General features: G+C 46.4%; 1 pseudogene; it reads left to right on the top strand.

The window, feature by feature from the left end:
- LOC136494704 (uncharacterized) overlaps nt 1-25229 on the top strand; it is a 34079-nt pseudogene extending 8850 nt beyond the window's left edge.
- The last annotated feature ends 122 nt before the right edge of the window (nt 25230-25351 follow it).

Raw genomic sequence — 25351 nt, 5'->3', positions numbered from 1 at the left:
GCTATCGAACCTAAATGTGATCACACTCGCTAAGTGTCTTGATCATCGAAATGAAATGGCTCCTACCACTTATACCTTTGCGTTGAACCTTTTGTTTTTCTCTTTCTTCTTTTCAAGTCCAAGCACTTGATCATCACCATAGCATCACCATCGTCATGTCACGATCTTCATTTGCTCCACCACTTGGAATGTGCCACCTATCTCATAATCACTTTGATAAACTAGGTTAGCACTTAGAGTTTCATCATTTCACCAAAACCAAACTAGAGCTTTCAGCCGCCCTCTTGAGTGGCAGTGCCGCAGGGTGAATTTGATAAAAGTTTGAGTGTTTGTTTTGATAGGCCTATTCACCCTCCTCTAGGCCAACTAGAGATCCTACAAGTGGTATCAGAGAAGGTTAATTCAAATACGCTTCACCATGTGAGGTATGAAGCCCGGAGGAGGAACTAGTGACGTGAAGCGGGTGGATGTCGACACGGACAATAGCGAGCTGAGCGCGTCGACAGCAAGCAACACCACACTACCACATCTTAAGGCCACCGATGCCGAAAGAGCTCTCAATGAGAATGAGAGAAGAAGAAGGAAGGAGGCAAGAAAGCTAAAAAGAGAAGCAAGAGAGAAGAAGAAGGAGGAATAGTGGTTAAAGGACAGGAAGCAAAGAAAAGAATAAAGAAGGCTCAAGCGAGAAGCAAGAAGAAAAAGAAGAGAAGCTAGGAAGAAGAAGGAAGAAGAAGTTAAGGTAACAAGTACATCATCAAGCATATCAAGTAGTTCTGAAGATGGAGATGATGATGAGTTATACCAAGTGTCAAAGGGGAACAAGAAGGAGAAGAAAGGAAAGTTCAAGGCTGACAACAACAAATATGCCGCCGTATTCTTTAACTACTCTTCTATTCCTATGACTAACCATGATCGGAGGTCTTTCATCAATGTGCCCATGGGCAAGTTACCTCATTTCAATGGGACTAACTTTGCCAAGTGAAAGCACTTGATGAGAGCCTATCTTATAGGTCTTCACCCCGACATTTGGGAGATTGTTTGCAGTGAATTTGAGCCATCGGTTGATCCCAAGAACCCAACACTAGAAGAGATGAGAATCATTCACCTCAATGGTCTAGCCACAAGTGTGTTTCTTAGTGCCTTGGATGGTGATGAGTACAATAGAGTGATTGGAGTTGATTTTTCCAAGCAAATATGGGACACTTTGCACCTAGCACATGAAGGGGTTGACAAAGTGAGAAAAGCAAGAATTGATTTGTTGATGTCAAAGCTCAACCAGTTTGTAATCTTGGATGGAGAAGGGGCACAAGAGATGTTTGATAGGTTGATGACAATGGTGGGCAAGATTAGAGGCTATGGTTGTGATGAGCTAGATGATCACAAAGTTATCAAGATTATATTGGAAGCTTATTCATCTAGAAATGAGATCGTAGTCACTCTAATTAGAGACAAGAAGAAGTTTGATTACTTCACACCAAATGATGTACTTGGGAAGAAGCAAATGAGAGGAAGAAACTTGGAGAATTGCAAGCAAAGCTAGAGGGCATCAAGATCAAAGATGTAGCTCTCAAGGCCAACAAATCAAGCAAGCAAGGCTCTACAAGCAAGTCCAAGATCAACCAAAAAGCTTCAACTAGCAAGCCCAAAGCAAGCAAGCAAGTTCAAGAAAGAGTAGAGACCACATCATCTTCAAATGAAAGTGAAAATAATGATGATCAATATGAGAAGATTGATGATGTTGCTGTCTTTATGAAGAGATTTCACAAGGGGCTAAAGAAGCAAGGCTACAAGGTAGTGAATAGAAACTTTCCAAATAAGAAAAAGAGGACATGCTACAATTGTGGTAGCACTGACACTTTATTGCCAAGTGTCCATATGAGATCAAGGACAACAAATACAAGAAAGAGGACAAGGCCGAACGTAGGAAAAGCAAGAAGAACATGGGAGAGGCTCACATTGGGCATGAATGGGACTCAACTAAAGAGAGCATAAGTGAAGATGATGAGAAGATTGCAACCGTTGCCATTCACGAGTCATCCTCTACACCAAGGCTCTTCAACAACATGTCCGATGATGACTACTACTCCCCTCACATTTGTCTTATGGCAAAGCATGAGAAGGTAAAATCCAAATCGAAGGTCAAATCTCCTCCACCTCCTAGTGATATCTCTAGTAGTGATATCAGTGATAGCTCTAGTAATGATGAATCTAGTGATGAAGAAATAAACATGATAACTAAAAATTTGGATGGAAAGACCAAATTATTCATCACTAAGCCAATGGAGGATTTAGAGTGTCCAAGCCGAGTTAGAATCTAGAGAAGAGACTCTTATCCAACAAGAGGATATCTACATTGCTAGCAAAGAAGCTCTTGCATTAGAGAGAAGTGAGGTGGAATCCTTACGCAAGGCTTTGGCCAAAGAGCAAGAGGATCATGCTATTGCAAAGAAAGCAAATAAAGCTCTCAAGAAAAAGTATTGTGACTTGGATGAAAAGCACAAAGAACTTGAGATGCAATATAGCATTCTTTGGGATAGCAACTCACGTCTTCCTAAGGCAAAGGAAACCTCTACTCCCTCCACTAGTCAAGGTTGTGGAAAATGTTTTAATCTTGATTTGAATGCCTATTCCACTAACCTTGCAAACATAGAGGCTATGAGAAAGGAGATTGCTAGGCTCAATGAAATCATTGGAAAAGGATGGATAGGTGAGACCCAATCAAACGACAAGAAGGTTGGTGAATCAAAAGGGCCACAATTCAAGCAAGGAAGGCATCTCTCAATCAAGCATGGGCTAGGCCACACAAAAGGAGCCAAGACAAATGGAAGAAGGATAGTGAATGGCTATGAGTGTGTGCAGTTTGAGAGGAAGGACAAAATTGGTATAGATCAGCCTGCACAGACTGCGACAGTGCAACATCCCAGAGCAGTAGTGCCACACAGCGGCAGTGCCACAGTGAAGGGCGGTAGTGCTGCGCCCCGCAAAAATGGGAAGGCTACCAATTCTGCTCCTGATCAAACTAAGCCCAAGAAGAAGGTGTACCAACAGAAACAGGTTTTCCAGAAGCCTAAGGAATCATTGTGGGCCACCAAGAATAAGTATGCCTATCAACCAAAGACTTATGCACCTCGACAAAGCTTGACATCATGCTTTGTTTTGAAGAACAATAGCAGTGGGAAAGTGGTTGCAAAATATGTTGGAAAGAAAACCAACATATATAGGAATACTTCTATTTGGGTTCCTAAGATCCTTGTGACTAACATGCTAGGCCCTAAGTTAAATTGGGGACCTAAATCTAGCAACTAAACTTGTTTTGTAGGCATACTCCTTCGGTGGATCAAGTTGGGTGCTTGATAGTGGATGTACAAATCATATGACCAGAGAAAGGAGTATGTTCTCATCATATTCACTGATGACGCACTCAAATGAAAATATTGTCTTTGGAGACAATTCAAAGGGGGATGTGATTGGTCTCGGTAAAGTTGCTATAACTCTTGAGCATTCAATTACAAATGTATTACATGTTGATTCGTTGAGTTACAATTTGTTGTCCGTTTCTCAATTATGTGAGATGGGCTACAATTGTCTCTTTACGGATAAGGGCGTGGAAGTCTTTAGAAGGGAGGATTCCTCTATTGTCTTTACGGGTCAATTAAAGAACAAACTTTACTTAGTTGATTTCAACAAAAGTAAAGCTAAGCTTGAGACTTATTTAGTGGCAAAATCTAGCATGGGTTGGCTTTGGCATCGCCGACTAGCCCATGTTGGGATGAGGAACTTGGCTAAACTTCTAAAAGATGAACAGATGCTTGGACTAACAAATGTTCACTTTGAGAAAGATAGGATTTGTAGCGCTTGTCAAGCCGAAAAGCAAGTTGGCGTACCTCACCCACCATAGAGCTCATGACCACCAAGCAACCATTGGAGCTAATACATATGGATCTCTTTGGACCGGTCGCCTTCCTAAGTATCGGGGGTAACAAATATGGTCTTGTTATTGTTGGTGACAATTCCTGTTTCACTTGGGTATTTTTCTTGCATGACAAGTGCCAAGTTCAAGAGAAGGTGAAGATATTTGTTAGAAGAGCTCAAAAGGAATTTGGTCTTCCCATCAAGAAAGTGAGAAGTGACAATGAGACCGAATTCCAGAATACTCTAGTTGAGGAGTTTCTTGATGAAGAGGGCATCAAGCATGAGTTTTCAACTCCATACACCCCTCAACAAAATGGTGTAGTAGAGAGGAAGAACCGTACACTCATTGACATGGCAAGGATAATGCTAGATGAGTATAAGATGTCGGACATCTTTTGGTGTAGTAGAGAGCTTTATCGAGATGACAAGCAGAGAATCTATATTCGAGATGCTATACAAAACGGAGGAGCCCCTAATTATAATGTTGATGGCTTCAAACTCAAAGGAGGTTTAAATTCTTTTATATTTTGAATTTGAGTATAGGAAAAGCCATACTATAAAGGGGGACATAATGCTTAAGCTAATATGTGCTACCAAGTGCTCAAACATACATATGTATCCTCAGATTCACAGCTAAGACAACCTAAACTTCACTCTTACCCTTGCTGTCTTGACTGGTGCGTGTAACACCCTCGGTGTTACACTGTACAATCTTTTGCTAAAACACTACATGAGCATCATACTTATGTGTAAATGTATGAAATATAATGTGTAAATAAATTCTTATGACTTGAAACGTTTATCAGAAACGTGAAACGAATGTTATATTTTATGTCGCGTTATATCGCTTAGAGTTCTAAACGAATTTTTAGGGAACGAAAATGCTATAGAACGCATACCCGGCACTTTAATAAAGTTTGTAGTATAAACTTCGTAGGTGGCGATGAAATACTTGCGGTTGAGAATGGGATTTGCTAGGTGGCTTACTTAATAGCTTGGAAACTGAAGTTGACGCGAATCCGAACAAAAACTTAGTCATTTTCTTAAGTCGGAAAATGGGTTGACGAAGCTAAGTTTGGGAATTTTTATAGGAGGATCGGGTTAAGTAGTGGCATGGTATTAGGGTTTGTTTTAGTAGTTTGATATACCATCTCGAGCATTAAATAGTTAGTTTAGCTACTGGATCATCGAGTTGGATTTCTGAGCAGCTTTAAAAAGCGTGCATGACACGGTTGCAGCGTCTAGGCGCGATCACTACGCCGGCACTCGGCGTCGTCGCGCCTGCTACCCAACGCATGCGCCACATGTGGTCCACCGCGCTGGCCGGTCCTGGCACTGGCTCCGCGCTGCGGGCCGCGCTGCCGTTGCTGCACCCTGGCACGCCACGCACACACACGCACGAGCATGCCACGCCTAGTGACCTAGCCGTTCGGCCACCACCGCCGTTGTCGTGGGCCCATTGCTCTGGCTAGCCAGCTACCACTGCTTCGCCATGTCGCTGACCCTACACAGTGCATCACTACACTGCTACTGGCCGTGGTCGCTTGTGCAAAGTCGCCGCATGCGCTCTACCACCACCGTCGCGTTCGCCTGGCCGCTCTGCCACCTCATGCCTGCCTAGTGGTACCATGCACACATGGACACATTTGGCATTGCACGCACATCGCCTTGCCTCGCTTGCCTTGCCATCACGTTGACGCTCGATGACGCTGCACTGCTGCCTCCTCAGACCAGCGCCATGCGCTGTGGCGCGTAGGGCCGAGCCGCCGTTGTCGGTTTGCGGTTTATGGCCGTGCGGCCCACCATCCTGTGCACGTTGGCCGCTTCCGCATCGCCCCATAGTCGTATGTGTTTGTGCACCGATTGACAGCCGCATCCCACCACGACAACATCACGCCAAGCCATGCCGACCATCCCCTATTCCTCTATCGCCTTGGTCACCGGTCCCGCGCTTACAATTAACCTTGGTGAAGCCACATCGGCCTAATTAACTCCATCCATAGCTTCGCGGTGTAGTTAGCCAGCCACCCGACCCCACCTTGTAGTGAGCCTCGTCGTGCCATGCTCGAATTCGAAGTCCTCCTCTCGTCAGGTCGTTAAGACCGTAGTGGCACGCGTCGAAGGCAAGCTCCCTATCCAGTCATCTCACTTCAATTCGTTGCACCGCTAACTTTGCCTCCACCTGCTCGTCACCATGTGCACATTTGCCTAATCACTACCACTGCCTAGCCTCCCCTAACGTAGCCTTGCCATCGCCGTGCGCCACCGCACTGTCCGTGCGCACGCGGATAGCTTGGCTCGGGCCATCTTCGGTCAAACCGCCTCCTCTTCTAGGTCTATGGTGAGTGCCTGGAGCTCACTCACTAACCTATTTGCCTCGGTGTTGTTGTAGCTCACCGGAACATCGTCGTTTTCAGTGTAGAGCTCTGCCACCGTGGTCTGGCCTTGCTGCGGCGTCCAAGCTCGCGCTTCCTTCACCCAGTGCTTCGCGTTCAAGCCTAGTAAGGTATTGGCTCCATAGATAGGGCGGGGACGAGCTGCTCTGGTCGGCGTAACTGCCCTGTGCCAGCGCCGCCGTGCTGGTGCGCGCGCGGATGCCCGAGGGTATCGTCGTTGCGAAGATAGGTTGTTCCGAGGGCTTATCTGCGAAGTAGATGACTGTAGGAATAGTGTCGTGGGTCTCATAGTGATTTGCCATTAGGTCAGGGCCATTTTCGCAAAACAGCCGAAGCGCACGGGCCTCCCCGTCATGGGACGTCATCGCCCGACTGGGCCATGCCCCTGCATGGGCCACGCCGTGCATCATGCGCGTGCGGGTGTTGTGCTGGAGTGGGCCGATCCGCTCGCTCGCGGGCCACGCGGGTAGGAATCAGTTTTTCATTTTCCAGTGACTTAACAAATATTTATTCAATTTAGTTTTGAGCTGAACTTTGAAAAATGATAGTAAATGTTGTAGGTATCCAAAAATTGTGAGACAAATTTTACTAGGTTCACAAAAATGCCATCTATCTGTTAGTGTAGTTAGTTTACAGTTAGCTATGATAATGATAGGTTCATAAATTCAAATTAGAGAGCTTAGTATTATGTAGATTAATATTTGTAGGAGTTTTGTGGCAAATTGATGATAGCTTTAGCCATGAAAATTTTACAGTAGGATCATTAGATTATTATGTACTCACTGTAATTTTTGTAGCACTAGAGTAGGTTGATAAATAGAATAGCTAGTACCCTTATTTTATCATATATAGAGTAAATTGGTATTAAGAGTAAGAATACCTTTAGTTGCGAAGATAATACATGTCATGTGGTATACTTGTTAGTGTTAACAGTAGGTAACTTAGCACCTTAGTCGGTAGAACTTGCTTAGTAGCTTGATAGATGTATTTTTATTTTAAGAGTTGCTGTTGCCGTATTACTAAGTGTTGCATCATCATTTCATGCATGTAGATCACGAGTTGGTAGCGTTCGTGCCCATGGACGAATAGGATTACGAGGAGGTCATTGAGGAGTATGAGGAGGAGATCCTCGTATAGGAGGGAGCCCTAGAGCCTTTTTTATGCTGACTTTGTTGACCCACCGCCTGCCCAAGGCAAGCCCCGGTGCATAACCCTTATTTTTAATGATCACTGAATATATATATATATATATATATATATGTATATATGATGTGCATTTACATTATAGGCATTTTATGGAAACTAAATGCATAAATATATCTACCTATGAGTCCTGCTAGTATAGGTCGAGTAGCTACTATGCTCAGGATTGTGGTAGCGTGAGTAACCTGCCGTTACTCACAATAGATGATAATTATGATCACTCATGATAAAATGGTGGAAAGGAATAGTGGTGATCGAGCAGGGATATGGTTGGGTACTAGTGGCTGTAAGAGGTTGTGTCCTGTGGCCAACAGGGCATAGCTTGGTTACACTTTTTCCCTATTTATGTCGGTTAAGGACCGACCATTGCATAAGTCTTGAGGCAAGTCACAGATTTATTATTCCAAGCACATACTTGCGTATGGGCGTAGGGAAGACTTGTTGCTCTCTTGTCGTGGGTTCTGGCTCTTTTAGGACTGACTGATTGGAGGTGGGGAGGGTGGAGGTCCTTGTACCACACTAAGTCTAGGACTTAGGAGCGGGGGCTTGGAGTCCAAGTTTGGATGGGGACCTAGACCCCATGACAGGAGGGTGATGGGTTGGTCCTGCTTGTGCCTGGGGTACAAGCGGGGCGTGTGTTTTCGGGGTACCCAGCAGGAGGCATTGATTCACGAATCGCTGGGTGATCTAGTATGGCTTGTTATGGGTCTAGCACCATAGTAAGAACTGAAAGATGAAAGGTGAAGAAATGGAACTGATTGCTCAACTCTTGCTTGAAAGTAGAATAGGTGCTTACATAGAATGGCTAGATAATCAATTAATCATGGCTATTAATAATTACATAAATAAGGACTCACTATTAGTATTGTTTTCTGCAAAAAGGAAACCAGCAAACCATAAAGCTTTGCTTATCCCTTGGAGTCGGGAAAATATTCCCACTAGTCAGATAAGTCTTGCGAGTACATTGTGTACTCAGGGTTTATTTACTCCTATTGCAAGTAATGCTTAAGGAGTATCGTTGTGTGAAGCATTCTTCTGGTGGGCACATATGGATCCTTGTTCATTGTCGATAGATGTTTATGTTTAATTCCGCTGCTTAATATTCCACACTCTGACTTTGGAAATATAATAATGTAATTTTTAAGAACTCTAGATGTATGTAATGGATTAAGTATTATAACTCATTCTTATTATTGGATCCTTGGGAAAAAATGTGGATCTTTTGTGTTCTCCCTTGGGGTGTGCCCGACGGATACCGCCCGCTGTAGCTTGCTTTTGGGGTGCTTAGTGTCTGGTGGAAGACGAGCGCCTTCGTAAGTGTGTTATTTTGGGCAGTTTTGCCACAGTTGGTACTAGAGCCAATAATGAGTTTAGGAGTTCATTACTCTTTTCCAAAACTTAAAATTTGACCAATAAAAGTTTTGCGAAAAATAGGATGCACTAAAGTTATGTAAATAAGTATAAGCCCTAGCAATATGGTCTATCTTGGATAGCGGCACTGGTTTTATTTAATCAGTTTTCTATAGGTACACTAACTTACGTTGCGTAAAAAATCACTTAGCATACAGAAAGTGAGTGTGCGATGTGCCAAAATTTTTTGCGAATGCCACTATATTTTGGCTTGAGTGAGCGTACAGGCCGATACATGCATCATGATAGTAGCATCTTGCTTAAACTAAAGTCCCCCTACTGTCGATGTTTTACCACCAGCAACCCGTCATGGGGTACCCGGGATGGTGATTTGTTCGGAGGGGTATCGACGTTTGCAGGAACTCGATGGTAAACGCAGGGAGACAATGATTTATACTGGTTCGGCACGCCGGAAAGTCACGGCGCCCTACGTCTAGTCTGGTGTGGATAGTATATTGCACCCTGCGCTATTTGTTGTGTTGTGAGGTATGTTGTGGTTATGAGTTCCGTCAGTTATGTGTGTGGGTGCCGGTCTAGGGACCCCTGCCCTCCTTTATATAGTCTAGGAGAGGCAGGAGTCCTAGTCGGTTACAAAGTAGAGATCCTAGTAGGATTACATGTAACTAGTCCTAGTAGGATTACATGTAGAGAATCCTAGTTGGACTAGGTCTTCTTCTCTCTGCTCCGTGGGAAACCCCATGGGTCCCGCATCGACAAGCCCCCAAGCATCTCATGGATGAGCTTCGGAAGCCTTCTTGTTCTTCTTGGCCTTCGTTGAGTTGTTGTAAATCCGTTCCAGGTTCTTTTGAAGTGAAACCTTGAGATGGTCTTCTTTTGGTTGGTTTGTCATGACTGATGTGCACTTTTTTTCTAGTGTAGCCCCCGAGCCTCTTGCTTGTTGGGACAAGAAGCCAGAGGGTCCCTTTAGTCTTCTTGGTTGCTCCGAGTTCTTTTTCTGTGGGTGCAATTTTTCGTAAAAATTGCACTCACTGAGTGTAGCCTCCGAGCCTCTTGCTTTTGCTTGCAAAAGTTGGAGGGTCCAGATTCTTGTCTTCAAAAATTTCTAGGGTTATGTATCCTGTAGCCCCCAAGCCTTCTTCGAGTACTTTTCTTTAGAATAGAAATCGGACGAAGGGTCTTGATGTGTTGTCTTTATTGTAGTCTTGAGTACTTGCGTTCTTGGTCTTTCATCCTTGAATTTGAGCCCCCGGGCGTAGTTGAAGCGAATGCTGAGCCCCCGAGCTTAGTGTTTGACTAAGCCGTGATGCTCTTCCGAGTTGTTTTTATTCATCCAGGTCGTTTCTAGACTTCTCTGGTTCTTGATGTACCTCTTCCAGGTTGTTTGCATTTCGTCCAGGTTCTTTCTGAACTTGTATGTACCTTATCCGAGTTGTTTTCTGATCAATTCGGGTTCTTTCTGAATTTGTCTTGGTACTTGCAGCACTTCTTCAGGGTTGTTTTCTGATCGATCTGGGTTCTTTCTGAATTTGTCTTGGTACTTGCAGCACCTCTTCAGGGTTGTTTGCACTTCGTCCAGGTTCTTTCTTGTCTTTATTTCTGTTCCCAACTTATCTGGGTTGTTTTTCTTCAATCCGGGTTCTTTCTGATCTTGTCTTGGTTCTTGCCGCACCTTGTCGGGGTTCTTTTTTTGATCAATCCAGGTTCTTTCTTGTCTTGATTTCTGTTCCCAACTTATCTGGGTTGTTTTTCTTCAATCCGAGTTCTTTCTGATCTTGTCTTGGTTCTTGCCGCACCTTGTCGGGGTTCTTTTTTTATCAATCCGGGTTGTTTCTGGGCTAGCTCTCAGGAGCGTGTTTTTCCTGATCTCATGGTACTGATGTAGCTCCCCTGCATGTTAAACATAAAAATATGTTGTAAATAACATTTTGGATATAAAGTGGGGAGCATGTCCCATATTTGAATAATCAATCAGGGGCGGGCCCCGGCATTATGAAATGCATATAAACTTTTTGCGTCTTGCTCTTGCTAGGCCATGCAAATTCCTCAGGTAGTGTCCTGTTACGTTTAAGCACTTGAATCTCTGGCGTATGGTTCAGAGGTTCATGACGTGACCATGTGAGCCTGGCACTCGGTTCGTGACCGTCCATGTGAGTAGACAAGCTTCACGGATTAAGTCGTGTTCTACCTGAGGAATTCGGCGACCGTTAAGAGAAGACCTAGAGCACTATGTTTGCTCGCATGATGATTTTTTGTATCTTAAGCACTATGTTTGTTCGTATGATGATTTTTGTGTCTTCCCAGAGACATATATGAATAATATCTGAAATATAAAAAAAATAAGACGTGACTTAGCTTGGTTTATGGCCAAGTCATTTGTTGATGGGGTAAACCAGTTGAGTGGCCGGTATGTCGAGTACTCGGAACAATTCGGAACCTGTCGTCGTGTTCTTTGAAGCCTTTGTCATGGTCGTTGCCGATAGTGTGCGTACGGTGCATCCATCCAGCTTTAACGTGTGTGATGGAGTTGTCGCGGGTGCCGGATGAAAGTTGATCTTTGTCTGTGTATGTGTACTAGTTCACATATCCATCTTGTAGTCTTGTATGTGTCCAGTAATCAATTTGGATGGCTTCTGGTCTTGCTTGTACGTATATATACACATACGCCTTCCTTGTATTTGTTTGTTGTTGTGGCGCCGTGGGATGTCTTGATGTAGTCAGATGTCTCCGGATATACAGAGTTGATTTCGGATGTCATGTTCTTGGAGTTGAACTCGGATGTTCTCGGATAAATCCCAGTTGTCCTCCGATCTAGCTCCATATCTGAGTTGATAACGCTGGGACGTACTCCTTGCCGAAGTTGATGCTAGCTGATCCAACATGTGGTGATGTCGGACTCTTCGTCGTGGCCGAGTAGTTGACTGACTCCTAACTGGTGCCTTGAGTCTTCTGCAAATTTGAACGTGCGGCTTCACTTGCTTGCTTGTTGAATCAGGACACCTTGGCCGTGCGTAGAGATCCGTAGCGAGTTGTTGATCGTGGTTGACGAGAATTGCAGCGTCTTGTTGACAAGGGCCGATGAGAACCGCGGCGAATTTTGATCTGAGGTCCACCGAGCTCTTGAACGCAAAGCGCCGAGAACCCCTACCTAGCGCGCCAGCTGTCGATGTTTTACCACCGGCAACCCGTCATGAGGTACCCGGGACGGTGATTTGTTCGGAGGGGTATCAGCGTTTGCAGGAACTCGATGGTAAACGCAGGGAGACAATAATTTATACTGGTTCGGCACGCCGGAAAGTCACGGCGCCCTACGTCTAGTCTGGTGTGGATAGTATATTGCGCCCTACGCTATTTGTTGTGTTGTGAGGTATGTTGTGGTTGTGAGTTCCGTCGGTTATGTGTGTGGGTGCCGGTCTAGGGACCCCTGCCCTCCTTTATATAGTCCAGGAGAGGCGGGAGTCCTAGTCGGTTACAAAGTAGAGATCCTAGTAGGATTACGTGTAATTAGTTCTAGTAGGATTACATGTAGAGAATCCTAGTTGGACTAGGTCTTCTTCTCTCTACTCTGTGGGAAACCCCATGGGTCCTGCATCGACACCTACACGTATAATTGGATTAGTAAATTGATAGAACAACTAAAAGAATGCTCTAATAAATATCTCGTTGTTCCTCTAATCCCTTGTTCTGATCTAGAAGTTGTCCTAAGTGGTTGGTTCCAATCTCTTACAGATGAATCTGAGGTCCGGACGTGGGAGCACTAGTGCTGGAGTAGGCCACGGTCTTGGCGAGGGCCAAGGTGAAAGTGGCCGAGCCAATGATCATGGTAACGAGGAGAGCCATGAGGATCCACTGTTGGCTCCTCCTCCACCACCACCGCCGCCACCGCCGATGACTCACACGGAGATGATGGCAGAAATGAGGGCTGCTCACCGTTAGTCAGCACGTGCCATGGAGCTACTGGCATAGGCTATCGCTGGCTTCCCCCATGGAGGCCACGGGGGAAATGGTGGGAACGGGGGTGGTGCTCGTAGTCCTGAGGGACCCTGCTCTTACCAGGATTTCCTCAAGATACACCCACCCATGTTCACACCATTAGCTAAGCCCCTGGATGCGGAGCATTGGCTTGGCATTCTAGAGTAGAAGTTTCTGTTGCTCAACGTGATGGATGAGCAAAAGGTGTGCTTTGCAGCGCAACAGTTGTTGGGATCCACGAGTGCATGGTGGGATACCTTCAATGCCATGCAGTAGCCAGATCACCGGGTGACCTGGCAGGAGTTCACCATAGCATTCAGGGAATTTTATATTCCTACTGGTGTCCTCAACAGGAAGCTGACTGAGTTCCTAGACCTACGGCAAGGTAGTTTGTTAGTGATGGACTACGTCAACAGGTTCAATCACTTGTCCCAGTATGCTGGAACTCATGTGGATACAGACAAGAAGAGGGACCGCTTCTATCGTGGCTTCTCTTGTAGCCTTCAGGAGAAATTGTATACTAGGAACTATCAGACCTTTGGGGCAATGATGAATGCTGCCATCGCCATGGATGGCTTGGAGTGGGATTCCCAGGCAGAATGGAAGCGAAAGCGGGTGGCTATGGGGTCTTCTTGCCACCCCCATACTTAGAAAGTATAGGTTGTTCGATGGGTGCCCTATCAATCATCAGGCGAGCATTCATTTCGACAGCCCCAACATACTTCTCAGGTTTCTTCCACACAGTACCGTGCACCTACTTAGCAGGTGCCACATCAGCAGCCCTAAGGACAGCAGGCCCCACCTCGTCTGGGATAGGGAAACAAGTCGGGTGCTTGTTTCAAATGTGGCAAGGATGGCCACTATGCCCAAGAGTGTCCCCAAAACCAGCCAGCCTAGTCTGCTCAACCATCGGCTAACTCCAGGCTAGTCAAGCGGACAATGATCAAGAAGAAAGTGCCAGTTAGTCGATCTGGACAGGTGAATTTCATGGATGCTGAGTAGATATTGCAGTAGGAACCGGTGATGGCTGATATGTTTACCATTGATTCCCATCTAGCTTATGTGTTATTTGATTCTGGTGCATCACATTCATTTATGAGCATGGGATTTGTAGACCGGCACAATATACCTCTTATGGCTATACCGTATGCCTATAGAATTCATACTTTAGGTGCGCAGATGTGCATCAATACTCGGACAGACACAGTAAGCTTGGTATTAGCCACCCACACTTATCGCTTACAGTTCATGGTACTGCTTGGGCAAGGCATTAATGCAATTCTTGGAATAAACTGGTTACGGGTGTATGGGGTAGTCTTCGATTTGAAGCAGAGAATTGTCGAGTTATGGCTTCCTTCTTCTAAGGATAGGATATCTCTTCTTGTACCCTCAGATCTAGTCTTACCTGTTGCTGCTCATGTTGAAGCCTCTCTTGATCTTGCCTCTATTCTGGTAGTATGTGAGTTGCTGGATGTTTTTCCTGAAGATCTACCTGGGTTGCCATCAGACAGAGAGGTGGAATTCTCCATTGAGTTAGAGCCTGGTACTTCTCCTATCTCCCGATGCCCGTACCGCATGGCTCCAAAGGAGTTGGCAGAAATGAAGATGCAATTAGAAGAATTGTTGGAAAAGGCTTCATCCATCCTAGCTCTTCACCATGGGCTTGTCCAGCCATTTTTGTGAAGAAGAAGGATGACACTCTTTGGATGTGTGTGGATTACCGCCCTCTTAATGCGGTAACCATTAAGAACAAGTATCCTTTGCCCCGCATAGGTACTTTGTTCGATCAGCTAGTTGGTGCCAAGGTGTTCTCCAAGATTGACCTCTGTTCAAGCTATCATCATATCAAGATTAGACCACAAGATATACCAAAGATAACTTTTCTACTAGGTATGGTAGTATGAGTACCTAGTAATATCTTTTGGTCTCACCAACGCTCCTGCATTCTTCATGTACCTGATGAATTCAGTCTTTATGCCAGAGCTAGACAAGTTTGTTGTGGTATTCATCGATGATATCCTGATATATTCCAAGAACGATGAAGAGGATGCCCAACACCTTCGGATAGTACTGGCTCGATTAAGGGAACACAAGCTGTATGCTAAATTCAGCAACTGTGAATTCTGATTAGATCGAGTATAGTTTTGGGGGCATGTGTTGATACCTTACGCCATTTCTGTACACCCCAGCAAAGTGCAGGATGTGCTGAGTTTGAAGTCTCCCAAGTCTGTGCACCAGATTCATCAATTTCTTGGTCTAGCTGGGTATTATCGACATTTCATTCCAGACTTCTCCAAGATAGCTCAACCGATGACCAAGCTGCTCCAAAAAGAAGGCAAGTTTGATTGGAGCCTAGCCTATGAGGAAGCCTTCCAAGCTTTGAAGACATTCCTGACCACTGCTCCTATGTTGGCCCAACCAGATATTGACAGACCTTTTGATGTATATTGTGATGCCTCGAAGACGGGGTTGGGATGTGTGCTTATGTAGGATGGACGTGTGATAGCTTATGCTTTGCGCCAACTGAAAAAGCACGAAGTGAATTACCCCACTCATGATTTAGAGCTAGTTGCTGTGGTCCACGCTCTAAAGATTTGGAGGCACCATCTGTTGGGCAGCAAAGTGCATATTTTTATAGATCATAAGAGCCTCAAATATATCTTCACTCAGTCTGAGTTGAATATGAGGCAAATGAGATGGTTAGAACTGATCAAGGATTATAACTTGGAGGTACATTACCACCTAGGAAAGGCCAATGTGGTAGCTGATGCTTTGAGCTGAAAGTCATATCAGGTTGAGGAAACACCTTTGTCTCTCAACCATGCAGAGGTGCTGGCTCACTTTGCCTTAACCTCAGAATTGCTGGAGCAGATTATTCTGGAGCAAAGGCAAGACACTGAAGAAATTCCTCACATCAGGAAATTGATTGTCGAAGGGCGTGGTCCTCACTTTAGTATTGATGAGCAAGGAGTAGTAAGATACAAAGATAGATTGGTGGTTCCATCCAATGAGGAGCTGAGAAGGAACATTTTGAATGAAGCCCATCATTCAAAGCTGTCTATCCATCCTAGCAGCAACAAGATGTACCATGATTTGCGCCACTTGTACTGGTGGTCCAACATGAAGCAAGACGTCACCTAGTACATCATGGAGTGCGACACTTGTGGGAGAGTTAAAGCAGATCATATGTGTACTCTGGGATATTTGCATCCCTTGCCCATTCCTATTTGGAAATGGGAAGATATCTCCATGGACTTTGTGGTGGGTTTGCCCCACACATCCAAGGGCTATGATTCTATTTGGGTCATTGTGGACCGTCTCACTAAGTCTACTCATTTTATCCCGGTGGACACTAAATATATGGCCAGGAAATATGCTGAGATATATTTTGATTGAATTGTGACCCTACACGAAGTCCCCCTTACTATCATCTCTGATAGAGGGTCAGTTTTTGTCTCTCATTTTTGGGAGCGACTACAGGAATGTCTTGGTACTCGTCTCCTTAGAAGCTCAGCATATCATCCACAAACTGATGGCCAAACTAAAAGGGTGAACTAGGTGCTCGAGGATATGTTGAGAGCTTGTGCCATTTCCTTTCCTGAGAAGTGGGATGGATGCTTGAAATTAGCTGAATTTTCTTACAATAATAACTACCAAGAGAGCATTCGCATGGCACCATTTGAAGCTCTATATGGAAAGAAATGTAGGACGCCACTTAATTGGGTTGAAGTGGGAGACCGTGGATATTTTGGGCCTAATTTCATCAAAGAGGCTCGTGAACAAGTCATCATTATTCAGAGTCACTTGAAGGCAGCTTAGAGCCGATAGAAAGCTTATACAGACAAGCGAAGAAGGCCCTTGCAGTTTGCAGTTGGAGATTATATGTATCTCAAGGTGTCTCCTATGAGAGGGGTGCATCGGTTTGGTATCCATGGCAAGCTAGCCCCTCGATATGTGGGTCCTTACAAGGTTTTGGCATAGTGTGGCCTAGTTGCTTATCGTCTCCAGCTTCCTGATATTTTATCTACGGTACACAATGTGTTTTGTGTATCGCAATTGAAGAAATGTTTTCAGGTTCCTGATGAAGCTATAGAAATTGAAGGACTTCCACTCCAGCCTGATTTGACTTATATTGAGCACCCTGTCAAAATCCTGGATGAAAAGGAAAGAGTGACAAGGAACAGTGTGGTGAAGTTCTACAAGGTGCAGTGGCAAAACCACTCCGAGGATGAAGCCACGTGGGAACAAGAGAGCTATATCTTGAAGCATTACCCTCACCTTCTCTCTATTTATGATGGGTAGTTGTTACGTTGAAAAATATTTCCTATCTCATTCCCACACTAGGCACATGAAATCTCGGGTCGAGATTTTGTTTTAGGGGGTAGATTTGTAACACCCTCGGTGTTACACTGTACAATCTTTTGCTAAAACACTGCATGAGCATCATACTTATATGTAAATATATGAAATATAATGTGTAAATGAATTCTTATGACTTGAAATGTTTATCAAAAACGTAAAACGAATGTTATATTTTATGTCACATTATATCGCTTAGAGTTCTAAACGAATTTTTAGTGAACGAAAATGCTATAGAACGCATACCCGACACTTTAATAAAGTTTGTAGTACAAACTTCGTAGGTGGCGATGAAATACTTGCGGTCGAGAATAGGATTCGCTAGATGGCTTACTTAATAGCTTGGAAACCGAAGTTGACGCGAATCCGAACAAAAACTTGTCATTTCTTAAGTCGGAAAATGGGTCGACGAAGCTAAGTTTGGGAATTTTTATAGGAGGATCGGGTTAAGTAGTGGCATGGTCTTAGGGTTTGTTTTAGTAGTTTGATATACCATCTCGAGCATTAAATAGTTAGTTTAGCTACTGGATCATCGAGTTGGATTTCTAAGCAGCTTTAAAAAGCGTGCATGACATGGTTGCAGCGTCTGGCCGCGATCACCGCGCCGGCACTCGGCGTCGCCACGCCTGTTGCCCATCGCGTGTGCTACACATGGGCCACCATGCTGGCCAGTCCTGCCGCTGGCTCCGCGCTGCAGGTCGTGCCACTGTTGCTGCGCCCTGGCACGCCACGCACGTACACGCACGAGCATGCCGCGCCCAGCGACTTGGCCTTTCGTCCACCACCACCGTCGTCGTGGGCCCACTGCTCTGGCTAGCTAGCTACTGCCGCTTCACCGTGCCACTGACCCCATGTGTCATGTCACTGTGCTGCTACTGCCCATGGTCGCTTGTGCGAAGTCACCGCGTGCGCTCTGCCACCACCGTCGCGTCCGCCTAGCCACTCTGCCGCCTTGCGCCTGCCTGGTGGTACTATGCGTGCGTGGCCACATTTGGCATTGCCCACACATCACCTTGCCCTGCCTGCCTTGCCGTCACATCGGTGCTCGACGACGCTGCGCTGCTGTGTCCTTAGACCGGCGCCATCCGCTGCGGTGCGTAGGGCTGAGCCTCCGTCGTCGGTTCGCTGGTCCCGCGCTTGTAATTCAACCTGGTGAAGCTACCTCAGCCCAATTAACTCCGTTCATAGCTTCATGGTGTAGTCAGCCAGCCACCCAACCCCACCTTACAGCGAGCCTCACCATGCCATGCTCCAATTTGGAGTCCTCCTCTTGCCGGGTCGTTGAGACCACAGTGGTACGCGTCGAAGGCAAGCTCCCTATCTAGTGCAGCTCGCTTCAATTCATTGCACCACTAACTTCTCCTCCACCTGCTCATCACCCAACGCACCTTTACCTAATCGCTACCACTGCCTAGCCTCCCCTGATGCAGCCTTGCCACCACCGTGCGCCACCGCACTATCCGTGCGCACACGGCCAGCTTGGCTCGGGCCATCTCCGGTTGAACCGCCACCTCTTCTGGGTCTGTGGTGAGTGCCTGGAGCTCACTTGTTGTCCTATTTGCCTCGGCGTTGTTGTAGCTCACCGGAACATCGCCGTTTTCAGTGCAGGAGCTCTGCCACCAAGGTCCGGCCTTGCTGTGGTGTCCCAGCTCGCGCTTCCTTCGCCTAGTGCTTTGCGTTCAAGCCAAGTAAGGTATAGGCTCTGTAGATAGGGCGGGGAAGGGCTGGTCTGGCTGGTGTAACCGCCCTGTGCTAGCGCCGCCGCACCGGTGAGCGCGCGGATGCCCGAGGGTATCATCGCTGCGAAGTAGATGACTGTAGGAATAGTGACGTGGGTCTCAAAGTGATTTGACGTTAGGTCAGGGCCGTTTTCGCAAAACAGCCGAAGCGCACGGGCCTCCCCGTCGTGGGCTGTCATCGTCCGGCTAGGCCGCGCCCCTGTGTGGGCTGCGCCATGCGTCACACGCACGCAGGCGTTGTGCTGGAGTGGGCCGAGCTGCTCGCTCGCGGGCCGTGCGGGTAGGAATCAGTTTTTCATTCTCCAGTGACTTAACAAATATTTATTCAATTTAGTTTTGAGCTGAACTTTGAAAAATGATAGTAAATATTGTAGGTATTCAAAAATAGTGAGACAAATTTTACTAGGTTCACAAAAATGCCATCTATCTGTTAGTGTAGTTAGTTTACAGTTAGCTGTGATAATGATAGGTTCATAAATTCAAATTAGAGAGCTTAGTATTATGTAGATTAATATTTGTAGGAATTTTTGTGGCAAATTGATGATAGCTTTAGCCATGAAATTTTTATATTAGGATCATTAGATTATTATGTACTCACTGTAATTTTTGTAGCACTAGAGTAGGTTGATAAATAGAATAGCTAGTACCCTTGTTTTATCATATATAGAGTAAATCGGTATTAAGAGTAAGAATACCATTAGTTGCGAAGATAATACATGTCATGCGGTATACTTGTTAGTGTTAACAGTAGGTAACTTAGCACCTTAGTCGGTAGAACTCGCTTAGTAGCTTGATAGATGTATTTTTATTTTAAGAGTTGTTGTTGCCGTATTACTAAGTGTTGCATCATCATTTCATGCATATAGATCATGAGTTGGTAGCGTTCATGCCCATGGATGAACAGGATTACGAGGAGGTTATTGAGGAGTACAAGGAGGAGATCCTTGTGCAGGAGGGAGCCCCGGAGCCTTTTGGTGTTGACTTTGTTGACCCACCGCCTACCCAAGGCAAGCCCCGGTGCATAACTCGTATTTTTAATGATCACTGAATATATATATATGATGTGTATTTACGTTACATGCATTTTATGGAAACTACATGCATAAATATATCTACCTATGAGTCCTACTAGTATAGGTCGAATAACTGCTATGCTCAGGATTACGGTAGCGTGAGTAACCAGTCGTTACTCACAATAGGTGATAATTATGATCACTCATGATAAAATGGTGGAAAGGAAAAGTGGTGACCGGGCAAGGATATGGTTTGGGTACTGGTGGGTGTATGAGGTTGTGTCCTACGGCCAACAGGGTATAGCTTGGTTACACTTTTTTCCTATCTGTGTCGGTTAAGGATCGGTCGTTGCATAAGTCTTGAGGCAAGTCACAGATTTATTATCCCGAGCACATACTTGGGTATGGGTGCAGGGAAGACTTGTTGCTCTCTTGTCGTGGGTTTCGGCTATTTCCAAACCGACTAATTGGAGGCGGGGATGGTGGAGGTCATTACACCGCACTAAGTCCGGGACTTAGGAGTGGGGGCTTAGAGTCCTAGTTTGGACGGCGACCTGGACCCCATGACAGGAGGGTGATGGGTTGGTCCTGCTTGTGCCTGGGGTACAAGCGGGGCGTGTGTTTTCGGGGTACCTAGCTGGGGGCATTGATTCATGAATCGCCGGGTGATCCGGTACGGCTTGTTTTGGTTCTAGCACCGTAGTAAGAACTAAAAGATAAAAGGTGAAGAAATAGAACTGATTGCTCAACTCTTTCTTGAAAGTAGAACAGGTGCTTACATAGAATGGCTAGATAATCAATTAATCATGGCTATTAATAATTACATAAATAAGGACTCACTATTAGTATTGCTTTCTGCAAAAAGGAAACCAGCAAATCATAAAACTTTGCATATCCCTTGGAGTTAGGAAAATATTCCCACTAGTCGGATAAGTCTTGCGAGTACATTGTGTACTCAGGGTTTATTTACCCATGTTGCAGGTAATGCTTGAGGAGTATCATTGTGTGAAGGATTCTTCTGGTGGGCATATATGGATCCTTGTTTATTGTCGATAGATGTTTATGTTTAATTCCGCTGTTTAATATTTCGCACTCTGACTTTAGAAATGTAATAATGTAATTTTTAAGAACTTTGGATGTATGTAATGGATTAAGTATTGTAACTCGTTCTCATTATTGGATCTTTGGGGGAAAATGTGGATCTTCCGGGTTCTCCCTTGGGGTGTGCCCGATGAATACCGCACGTTGTAGCTTGCTTTCGGGGTGCTTAGTGTCTGGTGGAAGACGAACGCCTCCATAAGTGTGTTATTTCAGGTGGTTCTGCTATAGTACGGTACTGCCGCACTTAAGCCATGGCGCTGTCGTGACTTAAGTGACCGTTGGGGCCGAGGGGGTATTTATGCCCATCCTCTTCCTCCCCAACGGCTCTCTTCTTCCTTCTGCTCATTCCTGCTCGTCCAAAATAGAAAAGGAGCTCTCTCTCTCTCCCTCCCTCCATTAGTGACCTTAAGCCCTCAAGAAAATCCATTGATTTCCCCAAAACTCGATTAGAGAGCAGCTCCATTGATTCCTCAACTCAAAAGAGCACTTGATTCATGTTTTGGCCAACGGTTGTGTTTATTACTCCTGGAGCTTGGCTCCTAGCCGGCTAGAGCATCGCCCGTGGAGCTTGCCAACTTGTGTTGCAGCTCCGGGAGGTTTGTAACCATCTCTTGAAGCTCGTATACTCACCCCTCATCTCAACAGTTAAGTCTCTTGACTTGAGAACAAGTAAGGGTTGGAAAGCCCTAAGCCTTAGGGGCTAACCTCAACAATGTGGAGGTAGGCAAGCCTTGGTGGCGAGCCGAACCATGGGATAAATCATTGTGTCACTTGTGTTTGATTTACATTACTTGCATTTCATATTGTTGGTTGAGGTGATTTCTAGGGTTTCTAGTCGATATACTTGTGTGTGGTGTTCATACTTGCTGTAGGCTGAGAAATTTCTTCGATCTAAGTTTTCATTGACGGATTTTGAACTGTGACTCGAAGTTGTCTGCAGGTAGGGCAGTGCCGCTATTCTGGTTCAGCAGTGCCATAGTCCGGCAATGCCACCCTCCAGAGCGGCAGTGCCGCAGGGTGAATTTAATAAAAATTTGAGTGTTTGTTTTGATAAGCCTATTCCTCCCTCTAGGCCAACCAAATATCCTACACGAACTCAACATCGTAGGGTTGGGGCAGGGGCGCGTCAAGGTGCTGGTCGTGGACGACGTCGGTGGTTGGGGTCACGGGCTCGACGAGGTCGGAGTAGGGGCTCGAGGTAGCGGCTCTCGGCGTGGACGCGGTTTGGCTTGGAGCGGCTCGTGGTGCCGGTGATCGTCGTGGAGATGGAGGTCAGGGACACCGAGGCAGAGGTGGCTCCTGGCGTCGAGGAACCAGCGTGTCGGGGTCATGGCGGCGATGTGTGGTCCTGAGCGACGTGCTTGACGTCGCGGCTCTAGTGGTCGAGGTCGAGCTACTTGGCCGGGTCGACACTGTGGTCGCGACAGAGAGGTCACGGCGTCGCGAGGCGGCGTGCATGGGCGACATCACGTCATGGCGAGATGGTTCGTAGGGGAGGTGGCAGTGCTGTGGTGCTGCTCTGGAGTGGCGAGCGGGCTCGTGGCCGGCACAACGCAGACGGGGTCGAGGGGAACGTCGGGCGTCGCGACGGTGGGACGAAGGAGCAGAGGTAGAGCAGCGTCGTCAGGCGAATAGGGGGGAGAGAAGGGAGCGACGGTGGTGGCTGCGGTACTTATAGGCGCCGCCTCTAGGGTTCGGGCGGTCGTCCGCGCCGTCTGATGTGACAGCCGAGACACGCGGCATCGGATGCGGCACTAGGGGTACGGACGCCAAGGCAGGCTAGTGGCGTCGAGGTCGTTTCCCAAGCCGTGGACGCGGTGTCCGCTTTCCCGGTCCTGGTCCAATGGGCATGCTGACGTGGGGTGGGGCCCGGCTGTCATAGGGACGGAGAAAGCACAATCAACGGGGCCAACTCACCGATCCGTGGCGAGGGTTGACCGGCCACTAGTGGGGCACCACGTCGGCAACATGGGGAGGGGGCGCTGTTTCCAGGCGGCGGCGGCTCCTGGGGAGCGCATCCGCTCCATAGGGCTGGACGTAGGGGCGCGCGACTGGGCCAGGTGGGCTTCATGTGCGTGGGATGGGCCAGCGGGGGCCTGCGGGTGGAGCTAGTCTACGGGCTGCGCTGCCGGGCTTCGTGTGCGTGCTGTCCGCATGGGCCGAGCGGAGTGGAGAGGAGGTAGGCCAGCTGGGGAGAGAAGGGAGGGGCGTCGGGCCTGCGGCTGGGATTGGCCGGGGGCGCGAGCTGGGCCACGCGATGGGAAGAGGCGAGCGGGCCTATGCGAGGGAAAGGAGGGGGCCGAGGTGGGCCGGCTGGGGGAGGAGATGGGCAGCTGGCCCAAAGAAAGGAGGAGGTGGGCTGGTTGTGAAGGAAGAAGAAAAAACGTTTTTTTCCTTTTATGAATTATGAATTCGAGAGATTCAAAAGAGATTGGAAATGAATTCGAAAGGGATTCGAGAGGAATTTGCTACGAATTTGAGAGGGATTTAATGAGGGGGGGGGGGGGGGGGGGGGGGGTGTTTGCTATGGCTTTGTTCACTCCAAACGAACTCAAAACCAGAACCAACTTAAGAACAAAGCATGCACCTGCAATCAAAGTCTATATGAATGCAACAAATTATCGGTAAGCTCTCCTAAGTTTGACTAAGGTTGACCTAGCGATTACATGCTTCACACATTTGCAGAAATTTTTTTAAAAAGCTCGTATTTTTGGATGCTCGGAAACCCGGGTTGTTACAAAGTACCAGGGTGTTATTCCTCCTAATCTATTGAAGAGGTTGTTAGGAGATGAAGATTTCAAACGCTGGGAAAGATTGATACTTGAGAGGATTCTAGGCTCGATGGCTGATGCGACTTACTGCCCAAGATGTGAAACAGCTTGCCTAGAGGATGAGCAGAATAATGCCCAGTGCTCCAAGTGCTTCTTCACCTTCTCCACCCACTGCCGCGAACGTCGTCACATAGGTGATAGATGCATGACTCCAGAAGAAAAGCTTCTATCCTTACAGGTAGCAAATAAATCTACTAAGCTATGCGATATGAAATCATGCTAAACACTAGCCTTTTTCAGTTACTGTTCAGTTGTGATTGTTCACTGTCAGATCCAATTTTGAACGCAACTTCCTAGGATTTTGGTGGTGCCATTATATGCTCTTATTAGGTATTTCATCAAAGATAATATCTGTGGATCTTCAGAATCTGTGTAGACATAATTTTTGCTCAAGTAATCAAAGCTTATTTCTCTGCCCTCTTTGCCATTGCAAAACTTCAACTTAGTTGGTTCCTACAGAAAAATGCATTACACGTCTTGTGCAGACACATGTTGGATTTCCATGCGCAGACACATGCTGAATGCTGTAATCATCTGTACAGGATCGTGAAAAGGTGCGTGCTTCAAGCAGAGGCAACATTGATAAGAGAATTGACCTGGTCAATCAACTAGTCAGCATCAGCGAGGCACTTCGTGATGCTGTTCCATGTCCACATTGCCGTACCGCCATCTCAAGGATCTCAGGCTGCAACCACATGCTTTGCAGGAACTGTGGGAAGGGGTTCTGCTATGACTGCGGCAAGCCATTATATAATCACGAAAGGTAAGCTTGTCTGAACTTCTGATGACCCCAGTCGAAGTGTTGTTTGCTAAGTGTCCTCTACCATATCTAACCTCCTCATACTGCTTCTGAAAACAATGCTCATCCTCGAAAGTGAGCAATGTATACGTGATCAGGAGCTGAAGTCAGTGAGGCAGGCTGATGTCGTTAAGCAGATACAGAAAGAAGTAATGGCGCCCGGGGTCAGAAATTATCCGTGCCCGAGTTGTCACCAACAAAATCCTAAGGTAAAGTTGTCGCTAATTTTGCAGACCATAGGATTCTGGATGGGCAATAGATTTGTTGTCATCTGAATACCAAGTTAGACATGCCAGTCTTATTCAACCCAAAATATAGACCGTGATATTTTTATAGCTGAAAACGTTGTGGAGTTGTGCTGTTTCTACTATGACCAGATGGGAAACAACAACCATATTTTCTGCTGGGCGTGCCAAGTCCATTACTGCGCGCTGTGCCGGAAGGTGGTTCGGAAGAGCTCGGAGCACTATGGTCCCCGGCGCTGCAAGCAGCACACTGTCGACCCCGATACCCCCCCGGCAAAAGAAGGATGGTGAACAGGGTTTTCAGGTTCATGTTCTACTATAATGATGAGCAAGCCACGCTGACGTTCTCACTTGTTAGAGCAGGAAGTGGGGCATGCTTTACTGTGCCAGTGCCATACCATGTAAATACATAT

Source organism: Miscanthus floridulus, chromosome 11, assembly GCF_019320115.1.
Source record: "Miscanthus floridulus cultivar M001 chromosome 11, ASM1932011v1, whole genome shotgun sequence".
Lineage (NCBI taxonomy): Eukaryota > Viridiplantae > Streptophyta > Magnoliopsida > Poales > Poaceae > Miscanthus > Miscanthus floridulus.
This window is presented reverse-complemented; position numbering and strand designations above follow the sequence as displayed.